At 37.7% G+C, this 20,224-nt stretch overlaps 1 pseudogene; it reads left to right on the top strand.

The window, feature by feature from the left end:
* The first annotated feature begins 10,663 nt into the window (after positions 1-10,663).
* Positions 10,664-11,168, top strand: LOC114217530 (transcription factor BTF3 pseudogene; annotated as a pseudogene).
* Positions 11,169-20,224: the final 9,056 nt, after the last annotated feature.

Below are 20,224 nucleotides of genomic sequence, written 5' to 3'. Positions count from 1 at the left end.
TATAATTGTAGGGTCATATTTTATCACATCTTTCTGACTGAACATTCTTACAGTTCTCAGGTTTTATTATAAAGCACACCAAGATATTTCTTTATACATAAGTCAATGTATATAATTCTTATTATTACTTTAGGGTGCATACCACACTGACTGAAAGATCAAAGGGTTTCAACATTTTGAGCTTCTGAAAAAAAATATATAATTTACTTTTTAGATTCTACCAGCAATGTATGAGTACTATTATTACCTAACCCTACTAGATTGAGTATCGCTTTTTAGATTTCAATACTTTCACACATGAAAATGGTATTTTATTAGCAGTATTTTTATTCTCTGATAATCGTGCCTTTTAAGTGGCTTCCATTTACAGCACATAAAAATCTTGAGTCATTGGGAATGCTCCATCTGAAGCTGCCTTACTCAAAATGAAATATTTAATGAGAATATTTTCTAGTAGTTTTTTTCTTTTTTTTAAACAATTTTATTGGCCCTTAGGGTAGATCAGTAACTCTGGAAATCTGGGCCCAAATCATGTCACCTTTGGCTTATGTTCTAAACCTCTGGGGCCTTGACTTTTTCTGTATTCTGTGTGCAAGGGAGCACTAAAATCTCTTCTCAGTTCAGTTCTGGCCCCACTATGAGCACAACGTGTATCAGTTCCAGGCAGGGTCAACTCACCCTGGTTGCTCCAAGGCTTCCTTTTGCAGGCAGCTGCAATCGATTTGCAGCTTCTCCAACACTTACAGAACCAGTTCCCTCACCTCGTACCTCAGTACTCTGGGCACCGGGCACTCAGAAGGCCACTCTGTAGACGTCGGAGAATCAGGCCCAAGGAAGCTTTCCCCCAGCTCACAGGCATGGCCGTCAGTCGAGCTGCAAGCTCCTCTTCCTCACAAGTTTCATCTTCACAGGGCTCCTCCTCCAAGTTTCTAAGTTTTAGTAATCTCAGCCTTTCTTCTTTGTTTCAACAGCCTAAGGATATGAGCTGTTGCCTGCCATTGTACCCCCCTGGTACCTTCAGTTCTCTTTTTACCCTTCTGTTAACTAGTCAACAACTTTCTATCTAGTTAGCCATTCCGTGTGTTAAAGTCAAGAAACTACCCAGGTTTTAGAAATCCTCAGGATCACGGTAGCCTGAGGTAGGAGGGCAGGATTACCTAAATCATGGAATGTATAAATAAATACAAGAATATAAACGTCAGGCCTGATCACCAGTTGCTTATCTGAAGCAAGTAAGGAAAATGCAATCTACTTACTGAAAACTTTTGTGACTTATTATTCCTCTTAAATGATATTAACTATTATTTATATCTGATATATATATATATATATATATATAAAGTGAGTTGTGCTTCTCCCAATTTCTTTATTTTCTTATTTATAGTAAAATAACACAAAGTGATGCTTAAAATTGAGGGACAAGTCACCTGCAATTCCAGAAAGTAACCTACTATCCTTTTGTTTATTCCCTTCGGGTTACTTTAATATATACATATATATACACACACACACACACACACACACACACATATACACATATATAATATAGTACATAATTTTAATCTTAGTGAAATACATTTTTTCATTTTAATATCTTAAAATTTATTGAATGAAATTTATTGAATAAAAATCCCATGCAAATATAACATATCCCATAACTATATATTATGTTTTGTATACAATATAATATATATTTTACAAAAATTATATACTGTAATTAAACATTTTGTTAGAAAACAAGGTTTCTGATTATTTTTTTATTAGAAACGATGATTCTATGAATACCTTTATTTACACAACTTTTGGGTTTACAGTTTTTAAGTCTTACCAAACACAGCAAAGATAAAAGCCGATAATGAGAGTCAAGTCTATAGCTTGAAACTCATTAATACAGCAATGGTTAGCCACGGTAAATTAACCAGACTTACTAACGTATTCTTCATTAACTAAGTTGGTGTTTTCTTTAATACGACTTTCAGAAAATTATGAGAAAAGAGCAGGAGGCACTTCAGGGTGGTTTTACTTCCCGTCTTCAATTTCTTCACTCTAGATCATTTCTCTTTGCCTGATTGGAGACCCCTGGGTAAATGTGGTGACTGACCACTGTGGAAAATGAAACCAGGACAGTGGTAAGCTCTGAAATAAATGGACTTTTGAGGCAGGATATTGGTGGGCTCATTGGATGAGCTCAATGTGAGTGGGAAAGGAAAATATAAACAAACAAAAATCAAGAAATTCCAGTGAAGATAGTGAGAGCCTGAGGTAAGAAAAACAAATGCTATTACGTTTTTCTTCAGAGGCTCTTAAATTTCATGACCAAAAGGAAGTCAGAGGAAGAAAAGAAGACATTGGTTACATTTTAGCATCCCTAACTGCCATTCAAGTATTCGGAGTGAGGAGAGGAAGTGTATTTTGTCTGAGTCTAAGAAAAATTAATTTTGATTCAGTTGGGACCATTTAAAACAGACATTTGGCTACTTCAGGACCAACAAAATCTGTTTTTGCCAGTTTATCATTAGCTCAATTTGAATCAAGCTGCCAAAATATTATTTTAATGGATTTTATTGGTCAGTTTCAACTTCAGGTTAAATATAGACATATAAATTCATTTAACCTCAATTTGGTCTTACTTATAGTATACATATGGCCCACATAAATGTTTAAAAATCTTCCAGACCCTGAACATATTTTTAAGATAAGTTGAACTTGTTGACTAAATTTTTCCAAGAAGGGTTTCCATGGATTTTTTGAAAATAAGCTTAAATGTTTCCACAAAAATAGGACATTATTAAGATATTCTTCCTGATCCTCTCTTGACTCTTTCCAAAACAAAAATTGTAACTTAGCTTGACCTCTTGTACCATGGTGTGTACTATGTATTCCAAAACTAAATTATATTATCACAAATAAAACATTCAATAAACAGCTGCCATGGAAAACTGATTTTGAATGGAGCATTCCAGAGTTTAGCTGTATCTTTAGCATCAGCATCAGATAAAGCTCAAGCTCTCATACGGTGTTTGGTGCTTTAATGGACAATTTTCGTGTTCCTCCTCCTCCCGCCCCTCCTCCCCCTTCTCCTCCCCCTCCCCCTCCTCCTCATTCTTCTTTTACAATTTTTATTCTGATTAAGTTGATATTATTTAATATGATACTAAGTAGTATCATTTGTTACCTAAATGGAGCTTTGGCTGGAATTGAGAAAAATCTAACAAGAATCTTTTTATTCAATTGATGATGTAGAAAGGGCATTTTTTAAGCTAACTCAATGGACTCCTACAAATTTTATTTGATTCATACAAGAAAGCCCCTTGATTGTTACACCTTTTGAGTTGGTTTTAATTTGTTCCCCCATCTCTCCTGCAACTGCAAGGAGCAGATTGCCATTATGCTGCAAGAAACCTCCTTGTCCAGGCTCTGGCACTTGGGGTGCTCACAGGAGAGGACTGCTCAGTGATTTGGACACTCATCCTCCATGCTGTTTTACTGATAGCAAGTCAAAAGCCAGGGTGGAGTCATTCCCTGAAGTAAGGTTACATGCTTTTGGTTTTTTCTTCCTTCAATGATGGGATGAAATTATGAGCAAGAGTGTGTTTTTTAAGGGACAGTGGGGAGGCACTGATAGGGGATATCTTTTAAATTTGTTGTATCTTCCCAGATATAACCAGGTCACCATCTCAGACATCGGATAATGTTACTATATATACTCATTTAACCTATAGGTATCAGATTGCGATGGTGACAGTATCTGTTGTAAGTAGCTAACATTTATGCAACAACATTTATTGTGTATCAAACAGTACCAGCAAAGTACGTCATCTGAACCTAGGTGTGGTGCATTATTACCCTACTTTGTAGATGAGACATCTGAAGCTCAGCTTAAAGAAGTTTAAGTAACTTGCTCAAGGTCACACAGAAGATTAGGATCAGGGTGGAAATGCAACCCCAATTAGTCAGGCTCTAACCTAACATGCTATGATGATCTTTGGTAATTTGTCCCTCTGTCACAAACAAAATTTTTAAAAAATTTTATTTTTTAAAAGATTTTATTTATTTGACAGAGAGAGAGAGCACAAGCAGGGGGAGTGGCAGGCAGAGGGAGAGGGAGAACCAGGTTCCCCGCACAGCTGTGGGAGCCCAATGCGGGGCTCGATCCCAGGATCCCAGGATCATGACCCGAGCCAAAGGCAGTCACTTAACCAACTGAGCCACAAACAGAAATTTTAAAATAACCTTGATTTTTCTATTTGTGGTTTTCGAGAATTTAAAACTCTAGGCTTTATTTATAAGGACTGGTTCAATCTCTTAAGCAGAAAGCATGATATACCTGAGAATGTCTGGAAGCCGTACATTCCTCAAGAAATTATTATACGCGAGGTAACTTAAGGAGCTAGAGTTAAGAAGAGCAAATGAGATAAATGTGGTATCTTATCTGTGACCCAACCCTATCGTCAAAGGAACATCTTCCCTGGTTCTTAGTGGAATGATAGCTAATTATCAGTAATTGCTAAGTGCCATACATTGTACTAAACACTTTGATTGTAAAGTATCATTTCATCAGTATCTTTTGCAATTTATAAATGAGACAGCACAGGTGCAGGGAGTTATGCAATTCACCAACTCTCGCACAACTAACAGGTGGTAAAATATTACCTACCTTGCAGTTATAAGGATTAAATACAGGGTACATAAAGTTCCTGACACACAGTAGGCAAATAATAAATACTGTCTGTTATTATGGTAAATTCTAACATCTTACAAATTCTATTCTTGTCAAAACAAAACAGATCCAAATATATTGTGAAAATTAATAAAGGGAAACCTCACCAAAGTAGAGTGGGGAGGCTAGAAAGGGGAGCCCTACCACTTAACATCAATTACAGAAAGACTTGTCAATTACAGGCTCCTACAGAGATGTCAGCTACATCCCCAACAGAAGAATCCTCAACAGGAAATAATCATCAATTACAAGCCCCCAAAGAAAAAGATGTACATTGCATCTCCTACATGAAATTTACTACCTTACAACTCAGCCATGGAGAAACCCTTATCACCCTGAACTCTTCAATGGACTTTTCTTCAAAACAAACCCTTCCAATTTCCTCCTTCTTCTCCATGAAATAACAGTCCTCTTCTTTGTTTGTTGGATTTGAACGCCAGGCTGTTTGAGTCTGGGGCTTGTGCTTTTGGTACAAAGTAATGGTACCAAATTTTTCCACAATAGATCTGGCGCAAGAAAGACTGTATGTAATGGATGTCATTAACCCCGGAAGAGTGATATTTTCCACAAGGATGCTGGTAACATTGGCAAGCAAGCCATCATCCGTATGTGGCTTTGCATTAACAGACACCAGTGTGTTAGAGGAAGGAGGAGAACATGGATGAAACTCTCCTGGAGACTCCCCATCAAATGTGGGAGGACTTCACCTGAAATCTCATAGTAAATAGCTGCAAATACTTAGTCAAATTTCAGTATTAATGTTACTGTGCCCCATTTGTATCTACACGCTTGAGTAGTCTAAGGACATTTGAGTTCTTAGAGACCCTTTTATAATATAAATTAGCAGAAATATGTTAGGCTCAGATTAAATGAATATCCAAGCACAGTAAGAACCCCTAGGGTATATGAAACTTGTATCATTAGAGAAAGAAATAATTTTAAATTTATAAATAATCTTTAAAGTCTATCTCTTTAAATATAGACTATAGAATACCGGGTCCCTCCATTTTTGGACATGATACATGACAGTCTCATGTATCTCATGAAACATGAGAAAACTGCAAACACTCCTGACCAATTGGGAAGGCATTTCCACTTATCTTTGAGTGGCTCCCTTCTTCCCTCCAGATTTCCTAGCTAACTGTACGTGGCTGCCCCTCTTTGTCCATCTTCATCATTTCCTGGGACTGTGACATTCCCTTGATCTGGGTCAACTTCTCAAGCCTTCTCTTTTAAGATTCATGTCTGTGATAGTATAGCTAAAGCATTTAGTGTCATGCCTCTGCCACAGCCTGGCACAATTCCAGACTCTATGTAACAGAGGCTGAGGGCAGCAATCTTGTTTGAAGGCAGGGATCAGGTGGTTTATCTTGGTACGATGTTTGCCTAGAAAGCACATTGCTTTTACTTACGTGTTCTATTGATTTGAGGTGGCTTTGGGAAGGCTGTTGGAGAGTGTCTCACACATTCCACACTTAAGGCCTCAACAGTTCTTTCCCAAATTAGTGGGAGTAGCAAATATTTCAAAGTTTGTCAAAATTTATCTGAGCCATTTATTGTGATACAGAAGATTTAAATTTAAATATTTCACAGGTAGCATGAAAGGAATGATATAAAATATATTGGTCAGCTTTCAGTTAATAGAATTTCCCTGAATCCTTTTCTTTCTTTCTTAATAGAAGAATAGAGCAAGAACATGAGTAACATTATTACTTAATCTCTCATCTGTTGATAACAGTGGAATACCCTGTAGGTACAGCAGATTTCATACTTAAGTAGTCCTTTTACTCAGGTGACTTATGTGAACTGATGGCTATAACTGAGTTATAGCAGAGAGTTGTTTGCTGTTTCAATATCCACCTTGTCTTTTCTTTATTGTGTGGCTGTAGTGTGATTTGAATTGTGTCATTCTCTCTCCAACTCCAGGGGTGAGCCCTGGTTGTTCTGAGGCACTCAGAACAATCCCTTCTCTTCGGCCACAGTACACTTTCTTGGATGGCTACGGAATCCAGACAGAAACTAATCCACACATGGCTCCCAGGCATTGGATCAGAAGCAAGCATGTCACGAAGAAGAAACCAATTGGAATTGAACTCAGAACTTTCTTTTTGATGCCTATGAGAAGAGATGCCTTCTTTCACCCTGCATGTGAACGAGGTAGAATACACCCAAGAGTGCTATACTCTCCCACGTAGGAGGGGATGCTGAGGAGAAAGCCGGCACGTGGAGGACAGAACCTAGAGAATCAATCACAAAGAAGTAGGGCGTGAACTTTGACCAAATCATCCCTCAAGTTTATCCTTCTGGGCCTTCAGTGCATGAATTAATAAATAACCTGGGTTGACTAGACCTGATACTTTTCGATTTGCATCCCAAAGCATAACAACTGTTATAAAAGCATGCAGCCAATGCCATTTTGGTGTGCTTTGGTAAGAATAATATGCTATCTTATCTTGGGTGAAGAACTTTGGGATTTGTTTTCAAGGATTTATATACATTCCTTCATTAATATTTGTAATTGTTGTTGCAGCAGAACATAGTTTTATGATTATCTTTGCTTCAAAAGGAAATTGTGATACAGAGAAATTAAGCATTTTGTTGCAACCAATCCCTAATTAGGTAAAGTTAAATTAGAGAAGAGGGTGTGTAGGAAAATAGAGGGGAAAAGTTAAATAACACACAGTCATTTAAATGGTGAAAAAAAAACCCAATAAATGGAAAAACTCATTTTATTTCATTTCTGTTTTTACCAAATTAAAGAAAAAACATATGGGTTAGATCTCACAGAGAGAAAACATTTATGTCTTTCGTCACATTTCAATACTTCAAACTCCACAGTAATTAAACTCTTTCAAAGCTCAAGACACTCAAGTGAGAAGGAGCATACAGGCACACATCCAAAAGCTGGATGCAAGAGGATTACCAGTAAGTTGATAAGATGATGACTCATTAATATCTTCTTTATTATTCCCATTTTGGGGGGATTTGTCAAGTTCCCATATTATTAGGAATAAGAATGAATAGTACCATTTATTTTTTCTTTTGTAATCCATTAACTAACTACAAGCTAGTTAAAGGAATCCTGGCAGACAGTGGCATTATCCTCTCCAGTTTTGGGGGAATAATCCAGGGGCATTCTTCATAATAAACAAGGTAAGCCTGGATCAGTGGCTGTGGCTACCACCATATCAGCTTCCAGTTTTTAGTTTCAGCACTGACTGGAGCCACAGAGCTATGCTATGTAAGCCTGGGTGAGTCATGGTTCATTAGCCCATAGTCATTTCATTGCTGGAACTTTCCATCTTGCAAATGTCAAAATTAGAGCGCTCAAAGGTCCCAAGAATTAAAGGAATGAGCTCCCAATTAAAGCTCAGCATTTATGCGGATTAACGAGAGAGGAAGTACTCTCCAGAGTACTAAAATGTTCTCATCTGATAAAGCATGGGCAGTTTGAGACAAGCAGACATGTGATATTCTCAGTCTTTTTCTTAGTTGCAAAATGTTGAGCCTCGGTCTGTGGTCAATATCTAGATTGCCTCTTTGCTGTCTAAGTTGGCCACAGGAAATTATTTTCTCATTTATATTAAGTGGCATTATATTTTATGGAAGGTTGTTCAGATTTTTTCATAAGAAAAACTGTATTACTTAAGACACTTTTCTTCACTCTGGGGCCTCTAAAGTAGAAGCACTGATTTTTTTAGGGATGCTTGAGTAGCTCAGTCAGTTGAGCGTCTGTCTTTGATTCAGGTCATGATCCCTGGGTCCCGCTCAGTGAGGAGCCTGCTTCTCCCTCTGCCTGTTGCTAACCCTGCTTGTGCTCTCTCTCTCTCTCTGACAAATAAATAAATAAAATCTTAAAAAAAAAGAAGCACTGATTTTTTAAAGACATTAAGACTTTATATGTTTGGCCATATGTAATATTAAATCATCATATTAATACTAATTAAGAATAGCTTCCAGATTGACTAACTCATCTGTTATATTCAATGACATTTGCCTTTGTATACCTTAAGCCCCTAAAAGAGACTGGCATTTGTATATAAAAGCTTGTAATAAAATGCCTGTATTATTCTCCAAATAATACAAACACTATAATTCTTTTTTTTTAAGATTTATTTATTTATTTGAGGGGTGGGGAGAGGGGTGGAGGGAAGAGGGAGAAAGAATCCAAGCAGACTCCCCCCTGAGCACAGAGCCCAACCCAGGGCTCCATCTCAGGACCCTGAGATCATAACCTGAGCGGAAACCAGGGTCCCACGCTTAACCTACTGCACCACCCAGGTGCCCCAGGAGGTTTCATTACTTTATTGCTCAAAATTGTGAAAATATTCTTATTTAACACATTTTTTTTTTTTTTTAGTGCTTCCTTTGGTCAGGAATGATACCCTCAACGCTCTGAAAATACTTTTCTCAAGGTCCCACCACATGAAAAGCTAGTTATGTGCATACTGTCAAATTAGAATTCATAAAGTCACAAGTATGAGGTCCATATCTTAGAGGGCTTTGTTGAAACCATCAGGAGCAATATGGAAAGTTCATGGTCTCTTCTAGGCTCTTATGAAGACCTCCATATTTGTCTAAGTTGACTCATTGTCAGCAAATCAGGGAAAGGGAGAACAGGTTGTACACACTCTGTCTACTGACAAAAGGTTTACTTATATCATTTTGATCTGGGCAGGTGGGAGGACTTTTTTTTTTCAGTGTATGTGTTGTGGCATAAAAGAGGGACACAGATAATCTAGTAAGACTTCAGGCACTCTTTGTGACTTATATTTGGCAGGTAAAGAGAATATAATTTTTCCTTCCTATGTTTTCAGGTTTTACTCCATTTGAATATCCGGCCATGTATACACACATGTTTCCTTCAAGGCAATATCACAATTGAGATTCTTTCCCCCACCACTCACCAAATGCATAAGGGAAGGAGCCTGAAAATTTTGAACCTAACACATAAAAATAGAAATCAAAAAGATATCAATTCCCATTTATCTCTAGAAAATAATGTAAAACAACAAAATACAATTTTATTTAAAAATAATTTCATCAAATCAAAGTATCCTAACTAAATTTTTATTTTCATCATTTGTTCATGAATATTCACAAATGTTTATGCATAAATATGACATATAATTGTAAACAAGTAATGCATGTTTCCTTATTCTATAGGTTTATAATTATTATTTCAGTCTCTACAATACTTTACCTAATTGATGAGCCATAATTTATTTGAACACTCCTATGGAGTCAGACATATAAGTTTTTGGTAAGATTTTGCTCTAATGGGTACGTATGTTAGGATTAGCAGCTTCATTCATAAAGCTTTTGCTTTTTCAAAAATAAATTTCCAGTAGAAAAGTTACTAGGTCATAGTGAAGATAATTTTCATTTTTCCTAATACAATTTCTAAAAAAATTGCTTTGTTTTATTCATTTCTTTAGAGAGGGAGAGTGCATGGGGGAGGACAGAGGGGAAGAGAGACGTAGACTCCCTGCTGAGCAGGGAGCCTGATGGGAGATTCAGTCCCAGAGATCATGACCCGAGCCAAAGGCAGATGCTTAATCCACTGAGCCACCAAGTTGACCCCTAACTTATATTATTTTAATTGTTAATGAGAATAGACATTTATCTATGTGTTTATTTACTACTTTCATTCCTTTGTGTGTAAATTTTCTGCTCATATATTCTGGAGCCAGCCTTGAAAGCAGAGATTCCATGGTCACGGTGGCCTCAGTGACCTAAATAAATTGCTCCAACATTTTAAGTAAGTCAGGACTATCATTCATCATCTCAGTTTCTTTCTTCCTTTCTTTTTAAAAAGATTTATTTATTGATCACTTCCAGCCTCCCTCTAGCTGCCATCTTGCGTCCCTGAGTGTGTGCACCTAATCTCAGCTGGTCCGCCCAAGACCCCCTGAGCGCCAACCCTATTCTGCCACGCGGTCCCATTTCCGCTCCAACAAGATGAAAGAAACTATCATGAACCAGGAGAAACTCGCCAAACTGCAAGCACAAGTGCGCACTGGTGGGAAAGGAACTGCTCACCGAAAGGAGAAGGTGATTCACAGAAGGGCGATAGCAGATGATAAAAAACTTGAGCTCTCCTTAAAGAAGTTAGGGGTAAACGATGTCTCTGGTATTGAAGAAGTGAATATGTTCACAAACCAAGGACCAGTGATCCACTTTAACAACCCTAAAGTTCAGGCGTCGCTGGCCGAACACTTTCACCATTCCAGGCCACGCTGAGACAAAACAGCTGACAGAAATGCCACCCAGTATCTTCAACCAACTTGGTGCAGACAGTCTGACTAGTTTAAGAAGACTGGCTGAAGCTCTGCCCAAACAGTCTGTGGATGGAAAAGCACCACTTGCTACTGGAGAGGATGATGATGATGAAGTTCCAGATCTTGTGGAGAATTTTGATGAAGCTTCCAAGAATGAAGCAAACTGAATTGAGTCAACTTCTGAAGAAGATAAAACTTGAAGAAGTTACTGGGAGCTGCTATTTTATATTATGACTGCTTTTTTAAAATTTTGTTCATGGATCTGATAAAATCTAGATCTCTAGTATTTAAAGCCCAAGCCCCTTGGACATTGCCGCTCTTTTCAGTTTTTGCTTATACACAATTCATTCTTTGCAGCTAATTAAGCTGAAGAAGCCCGGGAATAAAGTTTGAAACAAAGTTAATAAAGTTCTTTGCCAAGGGAAAAAAAAAGGATTTATTTATTTATTTGAGATAGAATGAGAGAGAGAGAGAGAGCACATGAACGGGGAGGAGGGGCAGAGGGAGAAGGGAGACTCTCCACTGAGCAGGGAGCCTGATTTGGGGCTTGATCCCAGGACCCTGGGATCATGACCTGAGCACAAGGCAGACACTTAACTGACTGAGCCACCCAGGCACCCCAACGTCATCTCAGTTTCTTATGCTCTGATCTAAAATTGTACTTCAGGTACCTGGTGGCAAAGATTTTTTGGTAATGCCTCCCAGGTAGTTATCACTTCCAGAAAAAATGTCCCAAGGCAATGTAAAAAGGAAGATTTGTAGCCACAGCTATCAGTCACCCAGGAGAATCCACAATACCATTCCCTGTTGGGTCAGCTTGTGGAACTCACCAAACATTTGGAGTGGATTAAATAGGTGATGTAGATAGACTTCAACAGCTCAAAATATCCATTTCTGCCACATTTCCTGCTACCCTTTTACTTGTGTCACGTTAGTTGTCATGTTAGAGGAGCTCCAACTAACCCTCCAGTGAGTCACTGCGCAGTTTGGGTGTGCCTTCTAGGGAAAAGGGCACTGCCGGAAAAGCTTGTAATCAGGAGCTGCATTGATGGAGTATGGCAGCAGTTTCTTCTCAGATGCTTTGCCTCAGCTGATTGACTATGAGCACTCAAAAGAGAAGGAACAAGCTTCCAGGGCATAGATCTTAAACATGAGCACATTTTGTACCATCATTCCAATAACCACAAAAAATGGAAATACCTCTAGGGACCAATATTCAAGTTAGGGTGGATGATTTTGCCAACATTTCTTTCTTTTTTTTTTTTTAGATTTTTAAAATTTATTTGAGAGAGGGAGAGAGAGAGAGATCATGAGCAGGGGGAAGGGTAGAGGGAGAAGCAGACTCCCGGCTGAGCAGAGAGCCCCATGTGGAACTCGATCCCAGGACCCTGGGATCATGACCTGAGCTGAAGGCAGCCACTTAACCGACCAAGCCACCCAGGTGCCTCTTGCCCAACATTTCTCTCAGTCTTTTTTTTTTTTTTAAGATTTTATTTATTTATTTGACAGAGAGAGACACAGCAAGAGAGGGAACACAAGCAGGTGGAGTGGGAGAGGGAGAAGCAAGCTTCCCGCTGAGCAGGGAGCCCAATACGGGGCTTGATCCTAGGACCCTGGGATCATGACCTGAGCTGAAGGGAGATGCTTAACGACTGAGCCACCCAGCGCCCCTTTTCTCTCAGTGTTGGGCATCCCTAGGCTTACATGTATTTTATGAAAAAGCAAGTCCATGAAAAATGCACTGTGGTCTCTGTAATTCATTTCTTACAGAAATGCAGTGACCATACACGTGGCGAATCTTGCAGAGACAAAACACCAATATATAGAAATCTGAAACTCCTTCCTCAGTAGATTTTGAGAGTCATGTTTACACTGGATAGCCGAATATTTTTCATGTTTGTTTGGTTTTTAATTGGCAAAATGTGATCTTTTCAAAATAAAAATTTGGTAGGTCTCTGTCCAGCCCCGTAACTTCACATTTCCTACCTTGTGCTATGTCCAGCTACTCATGATGCGGTGTTGCCCCTCATTTTCTGGGCCTTTGCCTCTTCTGCCTGTCAAGATGCTTCTTCTTTCCTCTGGAGAGCACCCAATCATTCGCAAGCATGACTTCTCCTGGAAAGCTTTCTTTTTCTTCTTTTCCCCCAGCTTTATTGAAATGTAATTGACATATAACATTGTGTAAGTTTAAGATGTACAACACGATCATTTGATGCAAGTATATATTATAAAATGATTACCACAATCAGGTTAGTTATCACCTCCATCACCTCATGTAGTTTTATTGTGTGTTGAGAACTCTTAAGATTTGCTTTCTTAGGGACTTTTGAGTATAGAATACAGTATTATTAACTATAGTCACCATTTTATACATTAGATCCCCAGAACTTATTCATCTTATAACTGGAAATTTGTACCTTTGGCTAACAGCTCCCCCTCCACCCCCAGCCCCTGGTATCCACCAATGTACTCTGTCTACTGGTTTGACTTTTTTAGATTCCCCAACTAAGTGAGCTTTTACAGGATTTATCTTTCTGTCTGTCTGATTTACTTTGCTTGGTATCATGCCCCCATGGTTTAGCCATTTTATCACAAAAAACAGGGGTTCCTTCTCTCTTTTTTTTTCCTCCTGTTCTTTTTATGGTTAAATAATACTCCATTGTGTGTGTGTATGTGTGTGTATGCGTTTACCATATTTTCTTTCTCCATTCATCCATTGATGGACACTTAGTTTGTTTCTATGTCTTGGCTATTATGGAAAAAAAAACTGCAGTGAACGTGGGTGCCAATATCTCTTTGAGATAGTGATTTTATTTCTTTCAGATATATACCTGTAGTGGAATTACCAGATCATATGGTAGTTCTTTTTTAAATTTTTTGAGGAGCCTCCACACTGTTTTTCACAGTGGCTGCACCAATTTACATTCCTACATCCCTCCTTGCTCTGTCCCCCTAACCGCTTTCATAGTATTGTGTATAGGATTAATTACACCACACCATATTTTAATATTAACTCCCTGTTTGTTTCCCTCATTACACTGTGTAACTTGAAGGAAGAAAACATATCTATTTTGTTATGTTTCCAATAGTGCTTGGCATATACTAGGTTCTTAATAAAAATGAATTGAAGGAATAAATTACAGGAAAAAAAAAAGAAGTTAGGACTTTCAGATGAAAAGGCCATGTTCCCAATAGAAAGAGGAGGGGCATGTCCCCAAAAAGAGAACAGAGTGAGATGATTGATAGCTCCTATCTGAATCATCTCTCTTAAATTTCTTGTGGACCGCCTTAACAAATCTTTTATCAGCTAACTGTATGCTGTTATAAACATTCATTAGCTGTTTTATGAATCTCTACAATATAGTACTCCTGCTTAAAATGAGCAAGGATTTACATAATCGTTGACTGTTTGATGTTTTAATAACAGAACAAAGGAAGTCAATTCATAGGAAATGACAAGTAAACTCATCTTTTAGTAAATACACGAATATCCGTTATTATCTTAAATAAATTATGATTGAAATGTTGAACGACGGACCTATAACTCAGTGCTGATGGCACAATGGGATTGTTAGGGTGGAATCTTCCAATCATTTCTTTTCTATATTGCTGAGGTGGTATATGTGAGATGAAAAGTGTTGGTCATTTTTTTTTTTTTTTGGTCTTAGCTGGCATGGCCAAAAAAAACAAAACAAACAAACAAAAAACAAAGTACAAAAACTTTTGTAGATATTGCCAAAAGTATGAAGAGGTGTTGTCATTACACTCAGAGAAATTAACAACATCTATTTAGGTCCTCTGACCATTTTTAATTGGATTATTTGTGGGGTTTTTGATGTTGAGGTTTATAAGTTCTTTATATATTTTAGATATTAACCCCTTGGTGGATATATCATTTGCAAATATCTTCTCCCATTCGGTAGGTTGCCTTTTAATTTTGTTGATGGTTTCCTTCGCTGTGCAAAAGCTTTTTATTTTGGTGTACTCCCAATAGTTTAATTTTACTTTTGTTTCCCTTGCCTGAGGAAACATATCTAGAAAAATGTTTCTATGGCTGATATCAGAGAAATTACTGCTTATGTTTTCCTCTAGGAGTTTTATGGTTTCAGGTCTCATGGGTCTTTAATTCATTTTGAGTTTATTTTTGTGTATGGTGTAAGAAAGTGGTCTGGTTTCATTCTTTATGTTGTTGTCCAGTTTTCCTAACATCATTTACTGAAGAGACTGTCTTTTCCCCATTGTATACTCTTGCCTCCTTTGTGGTAGATTAATGACCATATAAGCGTGGCTTTATATTCTCTATTTTGTCCCATTGATCTATGTGTCTATTTTTGTGCCAGTATCATACTGTTTCTTTTTTTTTAAGTTTTTTGTTTTTTGTGAAGATTTTATTTATTTATTTGACAGAGAGATAGTGAGAGCAGGAACACAAGCTGGGGGAGTGGGAGAGGGAGAAGCAGGCTTCCCGCTGAGCAGGGAGCCTGATGCAGGGCTCGATCCCAGGACCCTGGGATCATGACTTGAGCCGAAGGCAGACGCTTAACAGCTGAGCCACCCAGGCACCCCAAAGATTTTATTTATTTATTTGAGAGACAGAGAATGAGAGATAGAGAGCACGAGAGGGAAGAGGGTCAGAGGGAGAAGCAGACTCCCCGCTGAGCAGGGAGCCTGATGCGGGACTCGATCCTGGGACTCCAGGATCATGACTTGAGCTGAAGGCAGTCGCTTAACCAACTGAGCCAGCCAGGTGCCCGCTATACTGTTTCAATTACTACACCTTTGTAGTATATCTTGAAATCTGGAATTGTGATACTCCTGGCTTTGGTTCTTTTTCAAGGCTGCTTTGGCTATTCAGGGTCCTTTGTGGTTCCATACAACTTTTAGGATTATTTGTTCTAGTTTTGTGAAAAATGTTAGTATTTTGATAGGGATTGCATTAAATCTGTAGACTGTTTTGGATGGTATGGACATTTTAACAATATCTGTTCTTCCAATTCATGAGCATGGAATATCTTTCTATTTGTGTCATCTCCAGTTTCTTTTATCAACATTTTATAATTTTCAGAGTACAGGTCTTACAGCTCCTTGGTTAAATTTATTCTTAGGTATTTTATTCTTTCAGTGCAATTACAAATGGGATTATTTTCTTAATTTCTCTTTCTGTTTACTTCATTATTAGTGCATAGAAACGCAATAGATTTCTGCATATTAAATTTTGTGTCCTACAACTTTAATGAATTTATCAGTTCTAGTAGTTTTTTGGTGGAGTCTATAGGGTTTTGTTTTGTTTTTTAAGATTTTTATTTATTTATTTGACAGAGAGAGACACAGTAAGAGACAGAACACAAGTAGGGGGAGTGGGAGAGGGAGAAGCAGGCTTCCCACGGAGCAGGGAGCCCGATGCAGGGCTCGATCCCAGGACCCGGGGATCATGACCTGAGCCAAAGGCAGACGCTTAACGACTGAGCCACCCAGGGGCCCCTTTAGGGTTTTCTACATATACTATCATATCATCTGCAAAGAGTAAGTTTTACTTCTTCCTTACTGGACACATGAAAAGAAGCCCAACATCACTAATTATCAAGGAAATGAAAATTAAAACCACAATGAAATATCACTTTACATCTGTCAGAATGGCTAAAATCAAAAAAAAACACACACACACAAGATAACAAGTATTGGTGAAGATGTGGAGAAAAAGGAACCCTGTGCACTGTAGTAGGAATGCAAATTGGTGTAGCCACTATGGAAAACAGTATGGAGGTTTCTCAAATTTAAAAATAGAATTATCATATGATCCAGTAATGCCACTGCTGGGTATTTATCCAAAGAAAATGAAAACACTAATTCAAAGAGGTATATACACCCTTACATTTATTGCAGTATTATTTACAATAGCCAAGATATGTAAGCAATCCAACTGTCCGTCCATAGATGAATGGATAAAGATGTGGAATATATATACAATGGAATATTACTCAGCCATAAAAAATAATGAAATCTTGCCATATGTAACAACATGCGTAGACCTAGAAGGTATAATGCTAAGTGAAATAAGTCAGTCACAGAAAGACACATACCATATGATTTCACTCATATGTGGAATTTAAGAAACAAAACAAATGAACAACAACAACAAAAAAGACAAAAGAGATTCTTAATACAGAGAACAGGAGGTTAATAGAAGGGAAGTGGGTAGGGGGTGGGGGAAATAGGTGAAGGGATTAAGAGTACACTTACCATGAGGAGCACTGAGTAATGTGCAGAGCTGTTGAATCACCATGTTGCACACCTGAAACTAATATAACACTGAATGTTAATTATACTTCATTAAAAAAAAGAAACTATCTTATTCTGAAAAGCAAATCAAATGATTATACATTGGTACATATTTAACAAGAATGGGCATGGCTATGAATAAAACCTTAAAACTCGACTGAGAGTTATAAAATTGAAAAATACTTTAGTAAATTCAGAGACACAGTGCTCTTCAAAAGGAAAATCTGGTGTGTTAAACACGACAATTATTCATAAATTAACCTATGATTAAGAATATAATTAATATGGGGACAAGCTTGCATAGATAAATTCTCAAAATAATACCAAGTTTTTCTCTAGAAACATAAACTTATGAAAATATCCAGAAAATTTTTGAAGCAGTTAAGTATTGAGTAGGTATCAGAAATTAAAAAGATATTGTGAAATTACAGAGATCAAAGTGGTTTATTTCTAGAGAATACAGAAGAGTTGAGCAAAATAAAAATTCTAGAAATAGGCATTAATCAATGAGAGATTGAAAACTAATAGGAAGTGATCAAAAGATATGATGAAACATTTCAAAGGAAAAGAAAGACAAATGGCTGATAAACATATAGAAAAATGTCCAATCACTCCATTAATAAATGTAAATTAAAACAATAATTTATCTTTTAAAAAATTTCAGAAAGCAAAAATTAGAGATTGATGATCTATCTAATCAGTAATCTTGGTGAGGATGTTGGTCAACGGGTTTTCTTAATATGTTGTTGATGGGATGCGAAAGGGTTTGCAGTATTGCTGGTGGACATTTGGGCAATAGCTTCAAAAATAAAAGTGTATGTTCTCTTTCATTCAACAATCTCAATATTAGCAGGTTTTTTTATTTTGCATTGCCTGGTTGCATCTTTATTTAATCATTAATGTTTAATAATAATTAATAATGGACACTTATTTCTTTTTTCATTGTTATAAAAAATGTCAGGATGAACATTCTTGTAATTACATCTTTGCTTACTTAATACCTATTTCCTTAGAAAAAAAATTACTGTAAGTGAAATAGCTGAGTCTAATACTGTTCAAGAGGCATACACGTTTTAAAAGCTTTTGATACACCCTAGAGCGAGAACATTTGTGTTTAGCAGTTTCATATGTTTGTCACACACACACAAAAAATTGCCACTAATCTGGGGACATAATCAATCTATAAAAACTCACATAAAGGACTGGTTATATCTTGAAGGCTGGCTGCCTTCCGTAATGATTAGCCAACAGCTCCGTCGTGACCAAGGTAGAGAAACTTACTTCACTTGATCCAAATCAGACTTAGTGCTGAGTTCTTTGGGCTTAGCCTTGCCTACCACACCTTAGGTTTTTTTAAACACTATGAAATAAGAAGCAGTGAGAGATTAAAAGATGAAAATTTAATCAAGGCCCACTTTTAGTTATTATGGGATGACTGTGCTAACGATATTGCCATTCAAAGATGTTTTCAAAACACACAAAGACCTTTAATTTAATCTCTAGTGCTTAAGCTTTTAAGTTTACCATAAGAATTTTTTCTTGAGACCAAAAAGGGGCACCAACAATTTGATATGTCTACGTCAGTATCGCTGAAAAAAAGTTGCAAGTAGTCATTATTAGCAATTTTTCCTGTGCACATATGTGGAGACGTTTTCAAATGCACATGTAAAAGGTATTTGTGGAACATAGTTTATTTAAAAAAATAATTAAAATCATAAACAGAAATGTCCATCGGTGGTGAATGGAAAAATAAATTTAATCAATACATGTAATAGAATGTTTTCCAGTCATTTTTTTTAAAAGATTTTATTTATTTAAGACAGAGATCACAAGCAGGGGGAGCGGCAGAGGGAGAAGCATGCTCCCCACCGACTAGGAAGTCTGATGTGAGACTCGATCCCAGCACCTTGGGACCACGACCTGAGCCTAAGTCAGACGCTTACCCCACTGAGCCACCCAGGCATCCCTTTCCAATCATTAAAAAGAAAAAAAAAAAAGTAGATCTAGTTGTACTTAAATTTACACACGTGTACATATATAAAATATATTCTTTTTTTCTGTGTGTTAAGTGCTGGAAGTACTCCTTAAGAATAAAAGAAGTTGCACACACATCTTAGTCACCACTGGCCAGTCTTTGTAGAAAATATCCTGGATTCTGTGGGTAATGTTGAGGCTCCACCCAGACTCCTTGGATACCCTTTTGTATTTTCTCTGAGGGGTGGCCGCACGCCCTAAGATGTGCTTTGGCCATGGCTCCTCTTCAGAGAACTGCCCTGGGGCCACTGGGGCTGAGGTGCCCACCGATGCAGAGAGCAGAAGTGCCTGGAAGTTTACTGCTCCGGTCCCTGCCTGCAGTCCGACCATGACTGTCGAGTATGAAAGCCCGGCTTCCTCACCTCTTACTTCCTTACCTCAGGGGTTGGGCTATCTCTGAGGTATAACTTAGTCACAGTTTGTAAATGGGAACAGGATGCAATTTATCCAGCTGTGGGACTCATGCCTGTGGTCACATCTTTGCTTGGATTCCCTATCATTCTCTGACCCACCTCCACCCCTTCCTTACCCTCTCCCCTCGGAATCCTGCCTTACTGAATCATTTGCAAGTGAATTCTGATCTCAGCATCAGCTTCTGGGGAGCCAGACTTAAGACGCTGATCCCACCACATATTGTTGCCCTTCAAGAACTGCTTTTGTGCTGTGCTACCCTCCTTCAGATACGGCTGGGCCTTGGGCAATCTCAGACTTCCCTCTTATGTTATGTGAGAAAAGAGAAGTAGTCAAAACAGAAGTAGTCAATTCGTAGGAAACAGAGCAATTCTATCTTTAAAAAAATACATGAACATTATTACCTACTAAAACAAGTTACAACTGTAGACATTGGCTTTTTCATAACGTAATGCCAAGTTCTCATGAAATGATGATATGATAGGGCTGTTCAAAGCAG

The sequence above is a fragment of the Eumetopias jubatus genome, unplaced genomic scaffold, assembly GCF_037043125.1.
Source record: "Eumetopias jubatus isolate StellerSeaLion01/CBP00866 unplaced genomic scaffold, mEumJub1_p1.0 scaffold_2, whole genome shotgun sequence".
NCBI lineage: Eukaryota > Metazoa > Chordata > Mammalia > Carnivora > Otariidae > Eumetopias > Eumetopias jubatus.
Note: the sequence above shows the minus strand (reverse complement) of the source record. Positions and strands in the feature narration are given on the sequence as shown.